The 7,948-nt window shown below is 37.7% G+C and overlaps 1 long non-coding RNA gene across 1 annotated transcript in view; it reads right to left on the reverse strand.

The window, feature by feature from the left end:
• The window catches only part of LOC114010225 (uncharacterized), a 32,224-nt gene extending 26,076 nt beyond the window's left edge, over positions 1-6,148 (reverse strand). Inside the window, exon 1 of the long non-coding RNA XR_003551594.2 lies at positions 5,955-6,148. This is a non-coding gene — a long non-coding RNA (uncharacterized LOC114010225). The remainder of the gene's footprint in view (positions 1-5,954) is intronic.
• Between the last annotated feature and the right edge of the window lie 1,800 nt (positions 6,149-7,948).

Consider the following 7,948-nt stretch of genomic DNA (forward strand, 5'->3'; position numbering starts at 1 on the left):
CCATATTGAAGAGAGTCTTGATTAACACAGCCACAGGAAAACAAGAATATGGTATGTTAGCACTTAGGGAGCTGATAGATTCTGGTCTTAACATATTGAACTCTGTTGGATCATCAGAATTCTGCCACTGAATAATAAAAAAAAAGGAGATAATTGAGGTAGTGCCATTGCACTAACGGCATTGGATTCAGCTAGGCTAGCTGTGGAGGAGCTGTCCCAGCGCTGCTGTAGCTCAGGATAGAGTAGATTACTCCCAAGCAGTTGCCTTACCACTGTCAAGTTCAGCAGGACAGAAAGGTGTCAGAAACGTCTTCTCCATCCTTCAGTCAAGTTGCACTCTAACACAGTAAAGTTTCTAGTCCACAATAATTTCAGTATATCTAAGTTTTCACTTACAGAGGCTGAAGTGTCCAAAAGCAATGTAGCTTTCCTGAAAAAGCAGGATGAAAGCGTTCAGTGCTCCAGAATTCATGGTGGTATTGAACTAGAGTGTCACCTTACAACTGCAAATGTTAGAACTGAACAAGATTTGCACTGCAACTGCACATAGTTTCTGTCGATAGGTCTCATGTGCTGCTGGTAGTAGATATGTACATGGATTAAGATGACTCTGCTGCCTCCTCCATCACCATTTCCATTTGAGACAGTTAGTTTGGATGACACCAAGTAACTAGAGTCCTGACCTTCAGCTTGTGTAAACTGGAGGAAAAAGTGAATCTGCTCTACAACATGAGAGTACATAAGCGGTGATCATATAGAAGTAAAAGAAACTAGTGTGAAAACAATGCAAGCAGTAGTACCTTAGGAAAGCATTATTCTTCCAAGTAGTTTAAAAATGTAGAAGAGAATAATTTGCCATGGGATAACTATGTTGGAGTGTAATTTCTACTTTTGTGTAAGTATTATAATTATCATTATAGATTACACATAAGCTTGGTGGGCATTGCATAATTATCTCCTTAAAATGTAAACAAATATCTGCCTAAGCTGCATTCAGAGCCCTTTCAGTTTCTATAAATACTCTAATGACAGCAGAAGTTAATTTAAGCAAATCTAGCTGCCTATCTGGAGTTACTGTTGTTCCAAAACTTTCGTTGTGGAAACCTAGTTCAAAAAGTTACACCCACATAAATATGCTGAAAACACAGCCACTATATACAATAAGAATAGATTTAATTTTTTAATATTCCCAGGGAATATCTAGAGTGAACAAAACAGACTAAGAATCCTTTCATAAACCAGACTGAGCCTGTGTTTTAAGCTCTACACGAGCCTGACTAGTTGCTATGTCCAAACACAAAGCTTCAAGAAATGCCTTTGATTCAGATAGTCACTCTTCCCCAGCACCTCTCTTGTTTCTAGGGTGACACCCTTCCCCGGCCGCAAACCATTTTCCCTTAGACAGTCTAGTTCCACCTTGCAGTGTATTGTTTATGTGGATCCAAGTCTTTCTACTCACGAGCATCTTTCTCTTTTCCTGTTTTCACTAAAACATACATGTGGAGCCTGAGGGCTGCAAGCTGAAGAGACCATTGCATGGTTCGCATTACAGGGTACTTGCCAGCCAGAAACCGAGCTCTGTCAGAGCCAGATTTGCCTCAGACACCTTGAACTGAGCAGTTGGTGGGTAACACTGAGGCATCGTAGTTTCAGCTGGGATAGAATTAATTTTCTTTTTAGTAGGTGGCACAGTACTGTGTTTTGGATTTATTATGAGAATAATGTTGATTACACACTGATGCTTTACTTGTGGCTAAGCGGCGTTTACTCTAAATCAAGGGCTTGTCAGGTTTCCCCATGCCCTGCCGGAGAGGGGGTGCACAAGAAGCCGGGAGGGAACAGAGCCAGGACAGACCCCAACCAGCCAGAGGGATGTCCCACCACAGAAGGGCATGCTCAGGACATCAAGGGGGGGGAGCTGGCTAGGAGCCAACAGCTGCTGCTCAGGGACTGCTGGGCATCGGGCGTCGGGTGGTGAGAAATTTTACTGTGCATCACTTGGGGTTTTGGTTTAGTCACTTTCTTTTTCCCTTGGATTTTATTCCACTCTCTCTCTTCCTTATTGTTGTTGGCTTTGTTATTATTCTCACTTTATTCCAATTATTAAACCGTTCTTATCTCAATCCACAGGTTTTATTTTTTTCCCAATTCTTGTCCCCATCCCACTAGGGGCAGGGGGTGTGTGGGCAGGGTAGCGAATGAGCAGCTGTGTGGTACTTAGCTGCTGGCTGAGGGTAAACTGCAACAGAGCACTAGTGCTGTTGAATGAGATATGCAACGTAAAATAAATGTAAGAAATTAGCAATCTTGTGATATTTTAAAAGAAAGAATAAGTTACTTCATCTCAAGCTGATAGCTGATTGCATTGCTTGCAGAACATGGTGATTTTGGTCCTGTGACTTCTGTGCATGTGGTTTGTTAGCATGTTGCTTCATCTTTTCAAACCGAAGTACTACCTACTCCTATTGCGGAACCCACACACACACCTCAACAAATCTGGTACCCTCTTATGCACCTTCGCACTTTGTGTATAATGAAATAAGAAGATACTATAAAAGAAATAAAAAGATAGTAAATCTTGAATATTCATACATTATTATCTCTTCCATTTTTGTTTTTTTACTGCATGCATGAAAATGTGTATGCTTATTTCCTTTTTATTTCATATTTGTGCAGAGTGGGTCCAATGACTCACTGCTCCTATGCAGTAAATTCAATGTTCTTTATGTTTCCTACTTACCACACATGCACACACCAGCTGCCTAACATATACGAAGTAGATCTTAGATGCATCAATCCATTTTTCTGTATCTAAAACTGATCTGCACATATTGAGTGGCTATTTGTCCAAGATCTCCGGGTGTCCAGCAGCTCAATCATAGCTTACTTCAGACTTCAGGAAATCCTAGGCAGGTGGCTGAAGTTTTCCTAGACAGAATTTCTGACAGAAACAGAAGGTGTTGCCCAGACATCCTAACTCCTGGCAGTACAAATGATGTTCACAGATGTAGATACAGAAATTATATAAAAATCCAGAGTCACATTTTAATATATAGTATCCTTTAAAGGTGACTCACACTAGGGAGTCTAGAAAAAGTATCCAGAAAATGTTCAACAGCCTATACCAAGAGATGCTTCTGTGAAAAAGACAGGTAAAAAATACTGCATCCCTCTTGCATAATGCCTGGAATGCTAATTATAAGTAAATTTTGAAAAGAAAGAATTAGCAGCTGCTTAGGAGCTAGAAATAATTTTTCTTATGAAGTTATCTTTGTTATATATCCAAAAATAACACAAGGATTCTTTAGCTATTCCAAGCTATAGACAATTGTTACCATGTATTTTCCTTTAATAAGCATCATAACATCTCATCCAACTTTAGCTTTTTCATGGAGGATCTCATTTTCCCTGTCTTAGGCCAAGGGTTCTATTGTTCTCATTAACTACCAGAACAATTAAAACATTTACAAGTTTAACTCTGAAGTATATTTTAGTCTATCTTTTGTAAAAAATGGACCTTCAAACCAGTCCCTCATGCACAAGATTATCAGCTGAATTAGGTGCATTTCAGGTGACAATGTGTCTATGTAGTTCACAGAAATTACTTAGGCCAGACCTACTACACAGGTTTCCAGACGAAAAATTGTTGTCAAATGGACAAAAAAGAGACATAAATATAAACTCGATGAAAAAAGAGACTTAGTGAAAAAACCTGCATTGGTCAAAATCAGAACTAGAGAAATAACATGTTTCTGGAGTTTCACAGTTTTCTGGAACAAAAGCACCCTAAAACTTTTGTTTGGGTCCTTTAGAAGTATATCTTTAAAAATGAAGGTAACTAAAGTGAGGGTTTGGGAAATTTTCTAGGTCATCATAAAAGGACTGATTTGACTTAAAAAGAAAAATCCTGTTCATTTTCAATTTGGGGAAAAACTTTATTTCAAATTGCTTTTCAGAACAAAGCATTCGAGTTGAAGTGCTAGGGCATTTTGATCTAGAAGTTTTTAAAATACAAATTGGGTGTGGGGGAGGGATTTAATCTCCTTCCAGCCAAAACTGTATCACAAACGTGACATGAATTCACAAAATGTTTTGTTTGACACAAATCTTTCCATCAACATAATCTGTGCTCTTGAATCAAGAGAAAATCATTTTGACTGAGATAAAAATGCTTGACCTCCATGAAATGATCTGTAATGTGTTCGAAACAGAAGTATGACAAGACTTACTTTCATTTTTCTACTAAGTCATCATTCTCGTTAAATTCATGGGTACTGCAGGTCACAGACATAATAAACATTTTGACCTCATCATCATCTTGCTTGGAATTGAAAACACTATGGGTATTCAGACCTAGAGTGTATCCTAGAAGATGCTTCAGGGCTGACAGTCAAGACTTTTTCCTAATCCGGAAACAAAAATGTGTCAAGATTTTTAATCAAACCAGAATGATAAGTTCTGATTAGATACAAAATTATAAATCAAAGTGGAGGCCAGTCTGGGAGTTTGGCTTTAGCTTGGCATCTAATATCCAAAATCTCACTAGATACTGGATAATGTGTTCAAAATTCTCTATGAAAAACAAGCTATACTTCATATACACAATTATCAGGGGAACAATCATGCAAGAATAACATGTATACACGGACAGCCAAATTTATTAAGAATTCTTTCATACTGAAATGTGCCCAGTAGAAGAAATGGTAGATAGATGACAGCAAAGAGAAAATAACTCAGAAGACAGAAAACTCTGAATATCCTAATCTTAGCTGGCAATTGCTGCTTTGGTTCAGTTTCTTTTATTAATGACTATGAAGATTTACCTTCATCTCGAAGGTCAGAGAAAGTAATTCTTTATAACAGATGTCTCTGAATATTTTGCTGTCATTACTGCATGGGTAGACAGTACATTTGTGAGAGTCTGCTGCTTTGTCACAGTTGGGATCTCTAATGCTAAGAAATACATTATCTCCATTTGTACTACACCACAGCCTATTATTACAAATTTTCAGCTACAGTTCAAGAAAGTGCATGCAACAGTGAACAAGAGGTTCAGAGGAACAGTTTTGATATATATAGCAACTGCTTTTCTTATATTTTATTTTGTGTTCTAGACAAATTGGAACATGACTGTCTTCCTACAAAATGCATATTATGAAGTTATAATATACTTCAGACTGTTTTAGGAACCCTTTCATATTAATAAAGTTTCAAGTCCTGGAGGCACTGCATCTGACTCCATAGTGTCTTTCAGACCAGGAGTTGAAAGCAAATTTCCAGACATAATTAAAGGCAGATGGACTTGAAGCTATCCAAGAGTCAATTGCCACACTTGTTTTATTAAACCTATCTGTAAAGAAAAGAGTTACATCATTAGAAATTGAGTAATCTGATGATGAAATACAACTGCCTGAATCTGTGTAGTTTACAGACTCTGCAACTGTATGTATAGAACATATCTAGCTTCCAGAGGAAAAACATGAAAATTTGTATATAGGAATAAGCTATAACTTCTTTTCTCATTACACCCTGACTTCTATTGTGGGTCTCCTTGCAGGTACTTGTATAATTTTAACAAAATATTTTTACATGAGGGGAATCAATTCTCACCTTCACCCTACCATGATTTATTAGTTCTTTTACAGGTGAATATGTAATAAAATTCATTAGCACTTTTGAATACGTGCTGTCATAGGCTAAGATCATGTATATACGTCAAAAAGCAGAAGGTAACGGTCAGTAAAATGCATTTAATAATCTTCAGTAACACTGACTCATCTCTAAAAATCACCTATTTGCTATTAGGTCTGCACATATCCCCAGAACTGACCTGAAGCAAACATGTAAATCTATCCAGAGTAGTTGAAACAGGTTGAGGACTAGGTTCTCACATTGTCAACAAGCCTGGTTCTCTAATAAGAGTTACTAAGTGAACATCTAAAGCATCTTCGTACCTGTCTCAATTTTCCTTTGCATCAGTAATGAGCATCTCCTCTTCACTGCTGCAAGGAGAGGTGGTACCTCTATAGCAATTCCTTCTACGTAGGAGCCACATCGTTCAAAAAACCTGAAGAAACAGGAAATTCAGTATAATTGTGCCATTAGAGCTCATCAGGAGTACGCTGTCCTCTAGCTCTCATCTGAACAAGGACTTTGCCCAACTCAGCATTTGTTTTACGGTGACTATATCAAGTTTCAAAATCTGTGTCTGTGACCTTTCCAAATAACACCAGAAAATTAAACTAACCTGGGAGGAAAGAAAGCAAATTCTTCTGGATTTTTTCTCTAGTCCATGGGATCAACAAATAGACAAAAATAAGAAACAACTTTAAGAACAGTGTTAATGCAATAACTTTTTCCTAATCAGTTCTTCATGGTATAAATAATCAGTCAGAAAACATCTGCTTTCCAGAACAAATGTAAATTAAAGATCAAATCAAACAGAACAGCCTTGTATAAGCTATTTCAGCTATTTCTTCTGCAAGTTAATAGATGAGAGAGATTGCTATGCTGTTTCTATTTTATGTACATGGGATGTGCAAGGAAATCAAGTGTAGAACCATCTAAATAATTAAATATGTCCATACATAGGCAAATATTGCTAACATTCTGCATGGCTTTCATCTGGGTGTCACATGATAACCATTTTGCTTAATCTTGCTACACATTCACAAGCCAGTTTGATTAAAATCAGCCAATATGTAAGTTTTCATATGTGTTTTTAAATATTTCTTGGAGCTTTCAAGGTCTCACATGAAAGTGAAAAAAAAGAAGAAGAAAAAAATGTGATAGAAAAAAAGAAGAAAGAAGTGCTGGTAAGCCTTGTGTAACTCACACAGCAAATCAGAGAAAATTACCCAAATTGCCAACAGTCTTGTCATACTATACATGAAGGTACAGAAGAAGTATTAATGACAAACAGCAACAGCTTCTCCAGCAAAACTGCACATGACCATTATTGTTAATGCTGCTGCTAAGGCAGATGAGGCACAGTATCATCTGTGTCACGACCAAGTGTGGGCTTGTTTAACGGCAGCATGTTTGGGGCTCTGGTCAGCCTCTGCACCGACTGTTTGTACGGCACCTCACACGATATGGACTGTCACAGTTGTTCCTTAAGCATGCGGGGAATCAATGTGGTAATGTGGTTAGTAATAGTAATTAATAAATGAGCATCATGAGTAATATTTTACTGCTAAAAGAATCAACAATCATAATTTGTCTTTGTGCTAATTATATTTCCACCACGACTGGTAGATAACTAGGGCAGAAAAATAGTCTGCAGCCTATATTTGATGAACCAAATCAATATATATCCTTTTATTCTGCACAGAATACAAAGGAGAGATTTGGTGGGAGCATCTTCTGACACACATTTCCCTGCAAAGTTTCAGGCCAGACTGGAGAAAAGATGACACTGTTTTGTATGGGTCTGAGGTTGCTTGGAAGTGCCTGAGGCAAGGATGCTCGAAGGGAAGCAGCTTTCAAGAACTTCCTGCAAACACAGTTTTGAAAAGGCTGTCAGAAACAGCATCCACACTATCAGAAAGGAACACACCTGCAGCTACTCCTACCCTTCCTTATACAGTAAGTATCGACTGCCACTTGGAGACAGTTAATCAACCAAAAGAGATATCAAAAAAATATACTGGAGAGGAAACCAGGGGTATGAAACGGGGAGAAGAAAGTTCAACACTTAATTCCCAATTCTCCGGTGCAATTTTGTGCTCCATGCATATCTATATAAATCTGTGCATGTACACTCATCTTCCCATTTTAAATTATCATGACAATAATCATGTGCATGTGGTCAAATGTGATACATACATGTTACTGGGAGGTTAATTAATCCACACAGAAAAATTGAGGCCTAAGTGAAATTTCTTGGAAAAATAGTTAAGTTTGACTACCCTCTTACTCTTCAGTCAGAATAACTTCTTTATCTTAA

This window comes from Falco peregrinus, chromosome 2 (assembly GCF_023634155.1).
Source record: "Falco peregrinus isolate bFalPer1 chromosome 2, bFalPer1.pri, whole genome shotgun sequence".
NCBI classification, from domain to species: domain Eukaryota; kingdom Metazoa; phylum Chordata; class Aves; order Falconiformes; family Falconidae; genus Falco; species Falco peregrinus.